The sequence below is a fragment of the Rattus norvegicus genome, chromosome 5 (assembly GCF_021556685.1).
Source record: "Rattus norvegicus strain SHRSP/BbbUtx chromosome 5, alternate assembly SHRSP_T2T, whole genome shotgun sequence".
NCBI classification, from domain to species: Eukaryota; Metazoa; Chordata; class Mammalia; order Rodentia; family Muridae; genus Rattus; species Rattus norvegicus.
Window position 1 is genome coordinate 54,633,727 of NC_141538.1, and position 18,035 is coordinate 54,651,761.

At 42.0% G+C, this 18,035-nt stretch overlaps 1 non-coding gene and 1 pseudogene across 1 annotated transcript; both read left to right on the forward strand.

Annotated features, from left to right (window-relative positions):
• Positions 1-634: 634 nt before the first annotated feature.
• LOC120103296 (small nucleolar RNA SNORA17) lies at positions 635-764 on the forward strand. Its single transcript, XR_015621580.1, has one exon. It is a non-coding gene; the product is annotated as a small nucleolar RNA SNORA17 (small nucleolar RNA).
• A 13,210-nt stretch (positions 765-13,974) lies between these two features.
• On the forward strand, positions 13,975-14,094 carry U3l2 (small nucleolar RNA U3 like 2; annotated as a pseudogene).
• The last annotated feature ends 3,941 nt before the right edge of the window (positions 14,095-18,035 follow it).

An 18,035-nucleotide genomic window follows, 5' to 3' on the forward strand; every position in this document is an offset into this window, starting at 1 on the left:
CCACAGATGTATGGGCCTATCTTTGGGTTTTCAACTCTATTACATGTCTATTTCGGTGACAACCCTATACTGTCTTTATTAGTCTAGCTCTGTAAAACAACTTAAAATCAGGAATAGGGATACCTCCAGCAGCTGTTATATTGTTCAAGATTAACTATGGTGTGTGTGTGTGTGTGTGTGTGTGTGCGTGTGTGTGTGTGTGTGTGTGTGTTTCTGTGAATATTAGTTTTTCAATTTCTATGAAGAGTTGTGTTGGATTTTGACAGTGTTTTCCTTGACTCTGGAGACTATGGAGACTAATTTTAGTAGGATGGCCATTTTCACAATACTTATCTTACATGAGCATGGGAAAATTTCCAACCTTCTGTTGCCTTCCTAAGTAAATAAATAAATAAATGTTATGATACATGTGTCTCACTTCCTCAGGGTTATTCCAAGACATTTTTGAGACTATTATGAAGGCACTGTTCCCCTGATGTCTCTCTGGGTTGTTGTTGCTAGTAGTTTCCTCCAAGATGAAAACATTCTATCTTGGAGGGAACTTCTTGAGATGGGATGTTTACATGGGGCAGAAATAACAGGATGTTCTAGGGGAAGTGAAATACTGCAGGGCCGCTCATTAAGATGGAAATAGCCTGCCCCTTGAGGCATTACAGGTGTGGCTGCTGTGTCACGTGTGTCAGTAGGTGGCAGAGAGAAGAAAGACTGTATCTATGCTCAGTATTCTGACCTGTGAACATCTGAATGATTGGGAGCCTAACACTCCATGAAAGAAAACGGGCCTCAAGTGATCACCAGTATGATGCCACAGGACCTGTACAGGGAGCTAGCCTGTGATGACCACAAGTCCAGCATTGACAGGCCTGGACAGGTTTCTAGAGCTGAGAGTGAGCTGGAGACTAAAGAAGCCCACCTGGGATGATGGACCCTCAGCTGAAGTTAGCACAGGTGCGGAACCACCCAGAGAGGGAACTAGCCTGAGATGACCACCAGTCTGGTGCTTCGCAGGCCTCTGGGGCACAGACCAGGCCCGAGATAACTGCCTACATGGTGGGGCATAGAACTCATGAGACCACTTCTGAGATGACCCCCGACACTCAGAGTCTCCGGACATCACTAAGAGGAGCAAGTAAGTGGTGGAGAAACAGAAGAGAAAGAAACAGGAAGATGTGGGCACAATGAAGAGAAGGCAGAACTGGAGACTCTAGGATAGTGAGGAACAGCCTGATATGAGAACTGATGACAACAAGGACCATGATGGGGTCCTGGCCTGTGCTGCCACTGTGGGCCACATCTGGTTCTGTGGTCCTACAGCAGCAGGAGTCTGTTACTACCAAAGTCTACACAGATGCCTCTGGGCTGGGCTGCCACCAGGGGGCATGTTGATGCCTGAGGGTTGTGTAGAACTGGCCCTACCCATCTCCTGGGCATGAGATCAGGAGAGATGACTTCACCACTAGCTAGCTGTAGTACTTGAGAGATTGGCCCCACACATTGCCCAGAAAGCACAGCAAAGCTGGGCCTGCCACTCATCTCCCTACAGTGGCATAGGAGAGGGATTGTTCCTCACTCATCCCTTGCCACCTGTGCATTGGAGAGACCTGGCCTTGGGGTCATGTGAGCAGGAGAGTTGCCCCTTCCTTCAGGAGAGCAGGCTCTGCACCTTACCTGAGCAGCAAGATAGAGCTGACCCTGATGGTGGGGGCCCTCAGGGCATGAGTGTGGGAGAGCTGGTCCTAAAACTTGCCTGCTGTGCTGTGACCTTGGTGAGGAAGAATGTCTTCCCCTAACCTGGCCCATTGCCACCTATGGCATCCAGGAGAGCTGGACCTGAGGTCATCAGGTCAGGAGATGGGAGTCCTGATTGATGAAATAATGATTTTGTGTACAGTGTAAAGATTATCTCTGTATTATACAAATGCTGATTTCTAAACTGGCAGAGATTTGATTATAGGTGGGGTTTTGGTATTGTTAAGCATCTCCTGCTGTAGTATTTTGTAAATGAAGCAGAATAATAAGGTGGGACTTTCAGAGAGGGAGGTAAGGAGGGAGGGAGAGAGAGGCAGAGAGACAGAGATACAGAGAGACACAGAGAGGCAGACAGAGAGAGAGACAGAGAGACAGAGAGAGGCAGAGAGACTCTGTGAAGGAATCAAGCATCAGAGATTCAGCCAGCTAGACAACAGGCCGGGAAGGAAGGAGAGGTAACTAACCAGCCCTGTGGCAGATCTTAGATAAGTATAAATAGTATATTTAAGTTATAAGCTAATGGGAACAATGCCTTGCAATAAAGCCAAAAGGTTATAAATAAATATAGTCTTGCTGTCATTTTTTGAAAACTGTCTTAGGGTTTTACTGTTGTGAACAGACACCATGACCAAGACAGCTCCTATAAAGACAACATTTAATTGGGGCTGGCTTACAGTTCAAAGGTTCAGTCCATTATCATCAAGATGGGTACATGGCAGCATCCAGACAGTCCTGGTGCAGGCTGAGAGTTCTGCATCTTCATCTGAAGGCTGCTAGTGGAGTAAAAACAAGGAGTAGAGTCTTAAAGCCCATGTCCACAGTGGCACAACTATTCCAACAAGGCCACACCTCCAAATAGTGCCACTCCCTGGGCCAAGCATGTACAAACCACCACAGCATAGAGAAGCCCATAGTTACACCTTGGCATAGGCCCAGATGAGCCAGTCCCAAGGGCATGACAACAGGAGATCTAGCTCTGCTGCTTGATGGTGATGTCATTGGATGGGCCAGCCAGGACATAGCAGGAGAACTCACCCCAATGGTAAGGCATGGCAGAGTTGGCAGGCTGATCAGCTCAGGCACCTCTCAGGCCCAGAATTCTATAATGACTATATCTGACCCCAGGCTTTCTTAGTTGGGAGTGTTTTGATCATTGTTTCTAAGTCAGTAGATGCTATGGGTCTATGTAAATTGTTTACTTTATCTCAATATAACTTTGGTAGATTAATATACCCAGAAATGCATTCGTTTTTTAGGTTTTCTAGTTTTGTAGGATTTTAAAATTTAACATGTGATCTTATGATTTTCTGCATCTGTTGTAAAGTCTCTCTTTTCATCTCTAAATTTATTAATTTGGATTCTCTTTCTTTTTGGTTAATTTAACTAAATTTTGAATACGTTTGGCCCCCATAGATTTATGAGTTTGAATGCTTGGCCCATGGAGAGCGGTACTATTAGGAGGTGTGGCCTTGTTCGAGTAGGTGTGGTCTTGTTAGAGGACATGTGTCACTGTGGGTGTTGGCTTTGATGTCTCCTAGTGCTCAAACGCTTCCCAGTGTGGAAGAGAGTCTCCTCCAACAGGGGATTCCTGTGAAAGGCAATCCCTTTTGTTGCCTTTGGATCAAGATGTAGAACTCTTCAGCTTCTCCAGCACTGTGTCTGCTTACGTGCTACCGTGCTTCCCAGCATGACGTTAATGGACAGAACCTCAGAAACTGTAGGCCAACCCAATTAAAAGTTTTCTTTTATAAGAATCGCCTTGGTCATGTTGTCCCTTCACAGCAATGAAACCCTAAGACACTCACTAACTTTCCTGAAGCACCAACATTTTGTTTCATTAACTTTTTGGTTTTTTTTTTTTCATTTCTATTTCATAATTCCAGCACTGAATTTGATTATTTCTTCGCATCTTTGGGGTGCTCTTCTTTCTTTGTTCTAAAGCTTTCAAATGTATCATTAAGTTATTAATGTGAGATCTCCTTTTGTTTTTTGTTTTTTTTCATGTAGGCCCTTAGTGTTATGATTTCCTCTTAGGACTGTCTTCGTTGGGTCCCACAAATTTTGCAATATTGTGTATTCATTCTCATTCCATTGCAGGAAAATTGAAAATTTCCTCTCTGGTGTGTCATTTTGAAGTGATGAGTTTTCATTCCTTGGTATGTCCTTAAGCTAGCTTCCACGACTTTGGGTACTTCCTGCTGCTCCTATTTTCAGATTTAATTCCTGGTTATCAGATAAGATGCAAGATGTTATTTCAATTTTCCCAGATTTATTGAGAAGACTTGAAGCAGACGAGAGCAAATATTTAACGTTTGTCTTTTGGGATCTGGGCTACCTCACTCGATATGACCTTTGCTAGTTCCACTCACTCACTTGCAGACCCTGGAGAAGACCATGCATGATCTGGCTCTATAACAGCTGTTTCGAATGCCTTGCATATATCAGCAAAGTTGTTTTTTCTCAAGGAATTTGACAATGGAGGTCCTGGTTTTTGGAGGTATGTCGTCTTGGTTGTTTATTTTTTATTTTTATTTTTGCCATGAGATGTAGTCATCTGGAATGAGGCTATTTATGGTGTTTCTTGGTGTAAATATCTAGTTTTAACTTTCTTGGGTGGGTGTTTAGATTCGCCGTTGGCAAAACTTGTCAGGTTGTGGGCCAGATGAATGATGCTAGGTTTGCGCTAAGGTGGCAACTCTCGGCTCCAGGTTCAGATTTCCAGTGACCCCAGATCAATATGATATAGGGGTAGTGTGGCTAATAATAGAACATGTGTCAGTGTGGGATGGGTGCTGTCTGTGGATGTCTCTAGCTTTTGGCTCCACAAGATGCCCGGGATCAGTGGTGAGTAGGACGGCAGAGAGTCAGGCAGATTGGTGAGCAAGCCCTGGGAGCTCCTTTCTGAACTTCTGGTTAGGATATTATGTTTACATTCCAAGCTGATCCCAGCAGACTGGGTGGATGACAGTGGAGCAGAGGATGAACTGGAATCACTACCCGAAGTTCTGGTTTGAACTCCAAGCATTCCCAGGTGTGCGTGGTGTGTGGGATGGATAGGGGAGAGGTGGTGGAAGAGGACTAACTCTCGATGGTTTCAAGTTGGTTTTGGGACCAGATCCATGTAGTCCAAGAGTTCAGTGGTGGAGCTTACAGTGGTGGGGAGGGGTTTGGATAAACTGGCTCTGGGAATAATAACCTAAAGTTCTGGTTCAAACTCTAAGTTAAGACTGCCCACCTCCATATTTTTATTAAAGTATAATGTTTAAATATCAAAGTATACAAATCTTAAATCTGTAGCTTGATAGACTTTTCACAAAACGGAAGATACTCAGGTAACCAACATTCACAGTAGGAACTAAATAAACACCGGAACGCTTTCATGACTCCTTCCTGCTTACTATTCACCTCCTCACCTTGTAAGCCTGTGAGCCTCTCATCATAAAAGAATGGCCAGAGTAAGCAACCTGGCATGGGGAGAGGTATGTTTCATATTCTAGTTCCAAAGAATTTGGTCCATATCTATGATATTTGAACCAGTGGTCAAGTGTAACGTCCTGGTAGGGAACACATGTATATGAAAGTTTCCCTCCCACCTCATAGTTTCAGCTGTTTATTTTGCTATCTCTGAGCACCTTTCAGCATTGTTTTATGGATTCCAGTCAGCTGTTGCTTTCCATTCCTATGCAATATTTCAGTGTGTTGATAACTGAGGTCACATGACATGACCCACATCGAACCGAAGGAACTAAGAACTGAGATCACTTATGCCACTATCACTGCTTAAATATTTTTTATTTAAAAATTTTATATATTTGATCTGTCAGCCCCTGCTACATCCTCCCTCCCCTCTACTCATTCAATCTCATATTTTTTCCTAAGAAAGTTAGGGGGAAAATATCCTCAAAAAAGAAACAAACAAATGATCAATACAAACAGAGAAAAAAGAAGAAAGGAAGGAAGAAAAGAAAGAAAGAAGTAAAGACAGAAAGGAAGGACAGAAGGAAGAAAACTGTGTGTTAGTTTGAATGTATTTTGCCCTCATAGGCCCCTAGGGGATGGCACTATTAGGAGGTGTGGCTTTGTTGGAGTAGATGTGGCCTTGTTTAAGGAAGTGTGTCACCGTGGGGGCAGGATTTCGTCTGATATATGATTACATCTGGCCAGTATAAGACAGTCTCTCCTTCAGATCAAGATGTACACCTTCCAGCTCCTTCTCTAGCACAATATCTTCCAGGATGCTGTCATGCTTCTCACCTGATGATAATGGACTAAACTTCTGATGCTTCAAGCCAGCCCCGATTAAATGTTGTCCCTTATAAGAGTTGCTTGGTCATAGTGTCTGTTCACAGCAATGAAACCCTAACTAAGGCAGCCTCCATGAGCTCCAGCTGTTAGGCATTTTCTCAATTAGTGAACAATTGGGGAGGGCCCAGCCCAATGTGGGCTGGTGGTTCTGGGTCGTATAAGAAAGCAGGCTGAAAACTGGTACAACCATTCTGGAAATCAGTCTGGAGAATCCTCAGAAAATTGGACATTGAACTGCCTGAGGATCCAGCTATACCTCTCTTGGGCATATACCCAAAAGATGCCCCAACATATAAAAAAGACACGTGCTCCACTATGTTCATTGCAGCCTTATTTATAATAGCCAGAAGCTGGAAAGAACCCAGATGCCCTTCAACAGAGGAATGGATACAGAAAATGTGGTACATCTACACAATGGAATATTACTCAGCTATCAAAAACAACGACTTATGAAATTCGTAGGCAAATGGTTGGAACTGGAAAACATCATCCTGAGTGAGCTAACCCAATCACAGAAAGACATAAATGGTATGCACTCATTGATAAGTGGCTATTAGCCCAAATGCTTGAATTACCCTAGATGCCTAGAGCAAATGAAACTCAAGACGGATGATCAAAATGTGAATGCTTCACTCCTTCTTTAAAAGGGGAACAAGAATACCCTTGGCAGGGAAGAGAGAGGCAAAGATGAAAACAGAGACTGAAGGAACACCCATTCAGAGTCTGCCCCACATGTGGCCCATACATATATAGCCACCCAATTAGACAAGATGGATGAAGCAAAGAAGTGCAGACCGACAGGAGCCGGATGTAGATCGCTCCTGAGAGACACAGCCAGAATACAGCAAATACAGAGGCGAATGCCAGCAGCAAACCACTGAACTGAGAATAGGACCCCCGTTGAAGGAATCAGAGAAAGAACTGGAAGAGCTTGAAGGGGCTCGAGACCCCATATGAACAACAATGCCAAGCAACCAGAGCTTCCAGGGACTAAGCCACTACCCAAAGACTATACATGGACTGACCCTGGACTCTGACCTCATAGGTAGCAATGAATATCCTAGTAAGAGCACCAGTGGAAGGGGAAGCCCTGGGTCCTGCTAAGACTGAACCCACAGTGAACTAGTCTATGGGGGGAGGGCGGCAATGGGGGTGGGTTGGGAGGGGAACACCCATAAGGAAGGGGAGGGGGGAGGGGGATGTTTGCCCGGATACCGGGAAAGGGAATAACACTCGAAATGTATATAAGAAATACTCAAGTTAATAAAAAAAAAATAAAAAAAAGAAAGCAGGCTGAGCAAGCCATGAGGTAGCAAGCCAATAAGCAGCACCCTGCATGGCCCCTGAGTCAGCTCCTGCCTCCAGGTTCCAGCCCTACTTGAGGTCGTGTCTTGACTTCCTCCGGTGATGAACTATGCTGGAAGTGTAAGTCATCAAGTAAAGCCCTCCATCCCCAGCTTGCTTTTGGTCATGGTGTTTCACTGCAGCAATTGAAATATTGATGAAGACACTCCTTTACCCTACCATCCCTCACTTTCTCTCCTAGTCTCATCTCTCTTTATAGCACTATTCTTGAATTCTCATTCTTTGGAAGATCCTTTCCTCCCCCATGGTCCTCTACCTAACCTCTGTAAATAGTTTGACTAAAACACCTATATCTAAAACACTGTTTTCTCTTCTTATACATGTATGTTTCCCTTTTGAGGTCTGGGTTACCTCACTTAGGATAATTGTGGTTAGCTTCATCCATGTATCTGCAAACATCATACTTTAATTTTTTTTCTTAACAGCTGAATAATATACTACTGTGTGTGCATGTACATTTTCATTATCATTTTATCAGTTGATGGACATCTTGACTATTTCCAATTACTATTGTGACTAGAGTCCATGAGTATGGGTGAGCAGATATCCTGATCCTGTAGGAGAAAGTAGAGAAAAAATTTTAATCACTGGCACAGGAAAGGGCTTTCTGAAAACACACTAACAGCCACAGTTAAGAAATGGGACTTCGGGGCTGGGGATTTAGCTCAGTGGTAGAGCGCTTGCCTAGGAAGCGCAAGGCCCTGGGTTCGGTCCCCAGCTCCGAAAAAAAGAACCAAAAAAAAAAAAAAAGAAATGGGACTTCATGGCGCTAAAATTCTTTCTACAGCAAAGGACACCATCATTCAAGCAAAGTAGCATCCGAAAGAATGGGAAATGTATTTACCAGTTTTAAGTCTGTTGTATGTATTACTATTCTAGGAGTTGTTATACTCCCTTGTTTCTTTAAATATCTATTAGGGGTTTCTACCCCATTTCAGACCATATTGTTTCCAGATAAAAGACACAAAAACCTTTAGATTTATGATAAGCTTAAAAGCACCAGATCTGGGCAAATATCAACCCTCTATGCTATTTTGTCTACTTCCCTTCAGTGAGCCTCAAGATATCACTTGTCATGTTCTGCCTGGGATGCTCCTATTCTATCAGACCAGCCCTCAAGGCCATGTGCTCATGATCCATGCTACCCTATGGCAACTTCCTTCCTCCTTTCCTTCCTTTTTTCTTCCCTTCCTTCCTTCCTTCCTTCCTTCCTTCCTTCCTTCCTTCCTTCCTTCTCATGGTCCCTACCTCAGATCCCAAGCCTGGGAACCTTTGCTCTACCTCCCTCTCGTCTGCCCAGCCAAGGCTATACGCATCTTTACAACAAATCAGGAATAACTTGAGGGGCAAGGTTTACACAACAAAAGCTGGCTTACTTGAGAATTCACTTGTCATGGGACAAGTGGGTCTTGGATTTAGCATTTGAATACATAGTAGCACCAGACCAACCCCAACATCAATCTGATGAAGGGTTAGTGTGTAGAATATATAAAGAACTTAAAAAAAAAACTGAACATCAAGAAAAAAATAATTCATCAAGAAAATATAGGATATATAACTAAACAGAGTTCCCCGAAGATGAAATACTAATGGCCAAAAAAAAAACTTTTAAAATATTCAACATCTTTAGACATCATATAAGTCAAATTAAAACTACTTTGAGATTTTTCTCAAATCTATATCAAGAGCATAAGTGCCAAAAAGATATTGTCTTTTTGAACAACATAGCCTTTCTCAGAGAAATGGAGTTCTAGAAACTCAGTGGTCACCAAAGCTTCCCTGAGCAGTGATTTGGGATTTCTTGTCTCCCAATTTAAAGAATGAAGTTCATAAAGGGTTTATTATTAATTCATAGTTAGGAGTCTATACTGTGGAGAAGAAGAGAACAGAGCTCCTGCGGAACTACAAATTTCACATGGTATCTGTTCTAGACAACACTATATTTTTCTTTAAGGAATTTTCTTTAAGGAATATTCTTGGCCCATGGGAAGTAGCTTTAAGAGGGATGACCTTATTGGAATTGGTGTGGCCTTGTTGGAGGAAGTGTGTCCCTGTAACAGGCTCTGAGGGCTCCTCATACTTAAGCTCTATCAAGTGTAGAAGAGAGTCTTCTGTCTGCCTTCAGATCAAGATTTAGAACTCCCTTCCCTTCCAGCCCCATGTCTGCCTAGATGCTGCTATGCTTCCCACCAGGATAATAATGGCGGCGTGAAACTATAAGCCTGTCTCAATTAAATGTTTGTATTTATAAGAGTTGCCTTGGTCATGGTATCTTCATAGTAATTGAAACCCTAAGACAGAAGTTGATACCAGAAGTCGGGTATTGATGTGACAGGCTTACCATGTTTTTGTTTGTAGCAATGTGGATTTTGGAACTTTGAATATGGAAATAACCCTGTGTATGCTAAAAGAAGAGGGGCGCTTGGCTCAGTTAAATGAGTCAGAGCCATTCAGGTGACTTTAAAACTGTACTACAAAAAGAATAAGAAGGAGGAGGGGTAGGAGGAGGGAAGGGGAGGGAAAGAAGGTTGGTTCTTTTAGTCCTCTGAGGATCATGAGGTAAACCTAATTTATTAGTTAAATCTGCTTTCCCATTCTCTGGGCTGATTTTTTTTTGACTTTTCATTTATATCTTTTATCCCTGTCTGCTTTGGATTAGACTATCCAGCTTTACAGCAATGTTTAACTCTAACTGAATCAATTTTATGTTGTGGATCTGAGTGATCTCCTATCAAGTTCCCAAAGTACAAAATTATCATTTGGAGACTCACTTGGCCCTTGTCTCCTTAAACTTTCACCTACACATTCCCATGTCCTTATATTTATAAAACCTTCATTAGGAAACCAAAAGCAGATTTGCTTTTTGTGAAAGAACCTCTCTAATTGTTTAAATAATATTTTTTACAAGAACTAGAATATAAGAGCAAACCAAATACCTAAGAGGGAAAAAGTGCTCTTTGGTTCCAAGTTTTATTCTTGATTAGTCTGCCTCTTCCTTTCTCTCCTTTTTTTTTTAAAAACAAACTTGTATTCTATTTGCTTACTTATTATTGTCTGGTAATCCTCAAGTCTCACTCTTTTACTCTATACATTCACTTCCCCTATACTCATGATTGATACTTTCGATGCCACTGGACCTGAACCAGAAGTAATAGGGATCCCAAAAATTAATGTGTTCTGTAGGACAACTGGAGGTGAACAATAAAGAAGATAAGAAATAAAGAAGACTAAACCAATAGCTGGAACCAGGGCATCTTAAGTAAGCTAATGACTTATGCCAACAAGTTTATTAATAAATGTAGCATCTTATAATAATATTTGATGTGGGGGTGTTGGCCAAGGTCAATGGAGAAGAGTAAAACAGATAATATTGGCAAAGAAAACACAGGATACCTCAAACACAGTTACCTACAGACAGATAACCCCAGCCCTGAGGAATGAGTCAGGTCTCAAGAAACCACAACCTTGACTCTTTTTGAGGCACAGCTCCAGCCCTAGACTGACTGCCTTTGCCAACTCCAACCCTGAACAAGGATACAGACCTAAAGTTCTATTTGTCCTTTCAATGGGGGTCTGGCTTCCCACAGCATTACACTAAAGTAATTGTCATTTCTTAACAGTCCAAAGGATCACACTCTCCAGATATTAGATTTAAATTCATATGAGATGTAATTCATACTGATAGTTTTTCTCCTTGATAATAAAATTCTGTCTAGATATATGACTTCAGATCTTGGCTCAACGTAACACTTCAATATCTAGCTGCAGCTGACAAATGTCTCCTCTCTGTCCCTTTCTAGAAGCTACCTGGGAGAGACTCTAAGCAAGAACTTCCTTTCCTTCCTACATCTGACAGAGTCCTTTAGAGAATCCCTCTAGTATGGTATCCTCAAATCACCACACTCAATATCCCAAATTCAGACTGAAGAAGACAGACAGAGAGCTCATGTATGACATGGCTGGAAACCACTGTTTTGCAGCAGTTCTCCACCACCCCTAGCTCTTACAATCTTTTGATTCCCTTTTTTCTAATGATCCCTACCTGAATAATAGTAACTGATTCCCTAGAGCCTACCCACCAACAGATTAAAATCCAGACATGATCTCTGGCTTATGAGTGTGCATTATATCCAATCAAAAAGTGGTTTGCTGCTCCAAAAACATTTATGTCACCCTTGCACAGTGGTATTACTTTGCTAGGCTGGCCATGAGAGTAGGTCACAGGGTTTTGTATCTGAGTAAGACTATGAATAACTTTTCTCCTATATCATGTGCCTAGAAACAAATAGAAGCTAGTCAGTAGACTTCTAGATCAGCGCCAGCTTTATTTTTTTCACATCCCATGACTGAAATATATGATATCTTCAGTTACAGGATCTGCCTCAGCCAGTTGTCCCATCCTGCAGGACAGTAAATGAGGGTGCAGAGGGCACCTGGAAGAGAATGGGGGACATGAGACAAGAAGAAGGATGCCAAGATTGGAGTCTGATTAAGGCAAAAATTTTATTTTTTTCCCAAGGCTGAATACCATACCATAGCAGGGGTAACAGAGAGAGGGGGAAGTGGGAAACATTTACTCAGGCCAAGGACACAGTACTCATGTGGTCAGCTGATGTCAACAGATGTTGGCTTCTCAGAAAGGTCACAGGTTTGTCCTATCATTAGGCATCCTGACCACCAGATGTTGGTTTCTCAGAAAGGTCACAACTTTGTCATACCACTGGGCATCCTGACCACCAGATTAGTATTAGTCTTCTGCAGCTGGCTGGGGATTTTCCATGAACCCAGTCATGCTTAACTCTAACTATAATGTCAACATCAATAATGGAGGGTTTTAAGGGCATCGCCCCCAACATCTCCCCCTTTTTTATAATCAAATGAAAAGGTGATCAATGGTTAGGCTGTCCTGGAATGAGCCCCTCGGGAACTGCATCTGTCTTAGGTTGGAGTGATATTTGTCACATGACCAAGAAAATCTCGTGGCCAGGGTCCGTCATGAGATAAGGCAGCAGCTAATGGTGGTCCTCCTGTCTTAGGCCATTTATCGTGAGTATATCGCTCTCTTGCCCATCATTGACTGTCCAGCTCAGCATGCAGGGTTGACGATTCATTGATGGTTCAGCAAAGGCATCAGGACAGCAGGCAGAAAAGAATGTTGCTTCATTTGGCTCAAGGACAAAAAGGTCCTTGCCTGGGCTAGGAGGAGATGTGTAGGTGAGCTTGGCCCTCACCAAAGGCATCCTCCATAGCTAGCCTATGATAATATACCTGAATGGGGTTTGCTGACATATTATCTACCTGTTGTTTAACAAAGCTGGTTAAACAATTAAATGCCCAAGGGCCAAAAAGATAAAAGCAAAAGAAGGCCTACTAGAGAGCCCAGCAGGGAGGGAAGCAGGGACAACCAAGGGGAGGTGGAGAACCAATTTTGATACCAGCTCTCAGCTTTTCCTCTTTCTTGATTTATCTTTTCCAAGCCTTCTCTGACTTTTTCATGCTCTCTTTAACCATATCTAAGACACAGGAAGTATCCAAGCGCTGCCTTTCTCTCACAAACCAGAATTCACTGTGATTGCTCTAAGTTGGGAAATTAAAGGTAAAAAGCCAATCAGAAGTAAGTACACTTGTTAGCATATATGGTTTATGTAAAAGGAGGGCCAGACAATTGTTCTTTTTGATGAACCTCTGACTCTTAAAGACAGTGTGGGTCAAAATTAAAATAGTGAGATATAGTTAAAACACTGCTCCATTTTGGATAGATGTGGAAGTTTAAAAATTGAGTGAAATTATATGATTGTAAATGTTTACTGTGAAATATCACAGAAGGGATGCCACCAGGCAGAGAATTACAATTTAAACTGATATTAAACATCTTAAATAATTTGTAAAAACCTCAGCATTGAATTATAACCATCAGGAAAAAAATAAAGACATAAATAGGTATCCTGTGCATGTTATGTAAAAAATAAGCAAACCCCAAGTCAGTACAGTACAATATCAATGACTGAAAGTTAAATATGTTGATACATAGAAGGAAAAGATAACATGTTGACTTCCATTGTTGAAATTCCCAAAATAATTCCAATAGACAATTCAATTTGGGTTCCTGCAACAATCATAATTGTGTTATCCAAAAAGCCAAACCCTATGAAAGGTATTGTATTTTGGAAGAATATATATCTCAGTTGTCTTGGAGTGGGTGGTAGAGCTTCCAATTTTTCTTGTGTGATGGCAATGGACTCAAAGCAATGCAGTTCTTTGAGCAAGCAGCTCCTCTCAGTGGAGTGCAGGCTGTAGATGAAGTTGTGTGTACCCTGTGCCGTGTTCAGTGCGTCCATGGGGTCCTTCTTGGGGTCAGTGCCCAGAAGACAGGGAGTAGGAATGCACAGGCTCTTTTAACAATTTTATGGTAAATATAATCCCTGTATCGGCACCTGATTGAAACATTCTAAGAACCTGAGTATATCCATATGTCCAATCCTGGTTTCAACCCACAGAGGTAAATTTAATATTTAGGGGGATGCACCATCCCCTTGTTTTAGAATTAGAACCTTCAAGACTATACTTTCAGGGATCATTTCTATAGTTCGTTACTAGAATTAGAACCTTCACAATGGGAATCTGGGGCATGCATATTATTAGCAGGATGGAAGGTAGTATAAGTCAAACAATGCAGTCTATTAGGTGATAAAATTCTTAAGAACATGGAAAAGGGGCCAGGCAAGAAAACTTGGGGGTGGCCTGGTGAGAACTGGTGGAACAACCAGATCAGGTGACAAATAGCATTCAGTCACACAGCTAAACCAGGAAGCTTTCTTGGGACGAAAAGGCCATTACAAAAACGAGCGCAAGCTTTGTACCTCCGGCGAGCAGAGGAGCAGCCGGAGTCTGTTACTGGCTGTCTCTCTGGACTTAGATTCTCCCTTAAGGAGTACCTCCCTTCAGTGTCAACTCAAGAGACCCAGCCTCTAAATGATGCTAGGCTTCTCATAAAAACTAGTAACAAAAGGATGGAGAGATGGGTGCTAGATGCCAAGTGGCCAACAAAAGACTTGTATGGCTTGTCCACTTTTGAGGGGAAGTTTCTTCCAGACTGTCAGACATGCCTGAAGGACTTGAGCCAAGAGACCAGGAGAAAATAGCATCTGAATCTCTAGAGTATTGAAGGGAGGCTTGCCCAGGGAGGTGTGATTCAACTGAAGCCTTGGGTATCAGAGAGTAAGCTATAGTCAGAGATAACTGGTTCATCTGGGGCTACAAGGACTCTTTCTGCTGCCATTCCTGAGGCAGGAGTCACAGTTGAGCTGGGCTTCCTGCCTCTTACATCCAATAAAGAGATTGCTAACACTGGAGTACTGACCTCTAATAGAACTACAGCCCTCCCTGTGCCTCTGAATTCCAGGACTCCAGCAGCAGTCCCCAGCCCTTCACCAAGTTGTCTCACCGGGATAGAGGACCATGGAAAAGGAAATATTGATCCTGACCTTGGCCACAGCCTCCAGTTGGAGTGGGCTGAAGAGCCAGTGCCAAGACTTTCTCCTGACATCATCCTAGGGTAAACACAGCCAAAGCCTGCTCCAAATTCTGTGTGGCAAAACAAAGTTCCTCTCAGTTTGCTGCAGACTGTTTCTGGAACTACTTTAGGGGCTTGCCTGCCTCCTAACCTGGGGCATTTTGACCACAGGAGCAGGAACTGGCTGCTGCAGGGATAGTCCAAAGGATATCATTAATAAGAGACCAGTAACTGAAGGCAGCAACTGGAATTTTTTCAGGGCCAAAGTCTCATAATAGTTTTTAAAACCATCACTAATTCTGAGCTCTTTTGCATCAATTGTTCCCTCCTGGGGGAACTATGGACAAATATTTCCTACAAGGTCTAAGAATTTCTTTAAATTTCATTTTTCTTAACCCTATTCCTCGAGTCTTGAATGACTCCTTGAGTCCTGTCACAAATTTGTATCAGTCTTCTGCAGCTGGCTGGGGATTCTCCATGAACCCAGTCATGCTTAACTCTAACTATAATATTAACATCAATAATGGAGGGTTTTAAGGGCATTGCTTCCAACAAGGATCTTATATTCAAGTTCTAGTGTTTTTCCAAATTTAGGTACCTAAGCATGCTTACAGGTTTCTTTATAAATGATGAATATAGTCAACTGTGCACAGAGCCTGTTCAACAAGGTTAGCACCCAGTTAGCATTTCGTAGGCATACCCTGAGTCATGGAGGCCAGTTAACTTCTTTGGCCTAATGGAACCTGATATATATATATATATATATATATATATATATATATATATATATATATATATATATAGAGAGAGAGAGAGAGAGAGAGGTAGATAGATATATCAGACACAACTAGCTGAATGGCTCAAGAAACAAAATCCAGTTGTCTGTTGCTAAGAAAGAATTCTTAGTTTTAAGATAGGCACTGCCTTTGAACAAAAAGATGGACAAAATACTCCAATCAAATGGGGTCAGGAAATGTGCACCATGGCCATCCTGATGACACAGACTTCAAGCTAAACCTAATCAGAACAGGTGAAGAGAGACACTGTTTTCAAATCAAGAAAACAGTTAAGCAAGAAGACATTAATATCCTAAATACACATGCACCAAACTGTGGGGTACAAATATTTTTTTACTAGATTTAAAGAAACATATATTAATCCATTAGTAGTAGGTGATTTCAGTATCCCACTTTCTCCAATAGACAGGTCGTCTGGCAAAAAAAAAAAAAAAAGACATATATTAAATGGGCTTAACAAATATTTCAGCATATTCAACTCAAACACCAAAGAATAAAATTTCTACTCAGAAGGTTTTCTAAATTATTCTGTATCCTGAGGCAGAAAACAAATCTTTACAAATTACAAAAAAAATTGGCATTGCCCCTCACATCCAATCTGACCACAATGAAAGAAAAAGTAAAATTGACAGCAAAGGAGCTCTAGTAAACACACAAACCCATGAAAAGTAAACAACGCGCTACTGGATGATGAGCGGGATCACAGAAGAAATTCAGAAAGACATAAAAGTCATGCAGGATCTCAATAAAAATGAAAACGTAATGCCTTAAAACTTCTGGGACATACTGAGAGTTGTCCTGTGAGGGAAATTTATAGCCAAGTTCCTATGTTAAATAATTGCAAAGAGCACAATAAATGGCTTAATGAAACAACTCAAAATGTGGGAAAACAGGAACAAAGCAAATCCAAAGCCAGTTGACTGGAAAAAAATAACAAAAATCAGGTCAGAAATCAATGAAATAGAAAGAAAACAATACAAAGAATCAACAAATCCAAGAGCTGGCTCCTTGGAAAGACAAAGTTGACAGACCTCTTGCCCAACTAAGGAAAGGAAAGAAAAAAATGCAGATCCAAATTAATAGGACCAGAAATGAACAGGGAAAGACTACAATAGACACCAAAGAAATTCAGAATGCTATAAGGGAATCTTTAAAAAGCCTGTATTCCATTAAGCTGGAAAAGCTAAAATAAATAAATTTCTAGAGTGAGCTAAACCATCAAAATTAAAGCAAGAGGAAGTTGGCTTAGATCTGGGCCCTTCTTCTCTGGTGGATACCACACAGCAGTATTAGAGGTTACAATCAGAAAGTTTCATCAATACAACTTCCCAAATGTGGGCTGAACAGGTATGACAGCAATTTCTCCAACCTGGCTGGAGAAAGGCCCATGAGGCCTCGACCCTACACAAAGAAGTGTAGATAACCCCGGGAAAGCTGGAACAAGGGAGGTGGTCCTCCCTAGGGAAGAGCAGGACAGTTGGTTGTCCAGTGCCAGTCATCCTCATCTCCAAAGACAATACAGGTAGCATTATTTGAATTGAGGTTATATTTAGGTCTCTCTCTCAGTCCCCTTTTTCTTCTTCTATGAATCTAATGAGTGCTGCCCACAGGAGCACTGAGGTGAGATCATTAAACTGGGGCACAGGCAACAAGCTCTACATTGCCATGAAGAAAAATGTCTCTCCCTGGTCCAGCAGCTGTCAGCTGACAAGTATCCTCAAGGGGATCCTTCCATCCTGCTGGACTGTAGACTGGTTTTATCTTGTACAGGTATTCACAGCCATTTTGAGTTTATAAGGGCAATGCCATGTCTTGTCCAGAAAACAGGCTTTACAGTGCTCCTGCCCAACCTTCAGTTCTTTCCACTCCTTCTTTAATAATTCTCTCTGAGCCAAGGGGAGGTTGACTCAGATGTCCCGCTCAACAGTCACATATTCTCAACACTTGGAACAGATGTGATCTTTGCACTGACCAGACTGCTTCCCACTATCAGAAAGCTTCTCTGACTAACACTGAGAGCATCACTAATCTTTGGGTGTACACATAAATATTCGAAAGGCACTTTGATTACACATTCACTTAGCAAATTAACTGTAGCAGGTTATCTTCTAGAGCCTATGACCTGCCTGCAATAGGTCTTTGGTTTATAGAAAAACAGTGTGAATTTCTGGCAGGTTGTTCAGTGGAATTGGGCCTAACGTGTGTTTTTGAAACTTCAGAGCCCACCCCCAGTGACTCACTTCCTCCACAAGGCCACACCTCCCAATCCTTTCAAATAGTGAAACTCCCCGGTGACTGAACATTCG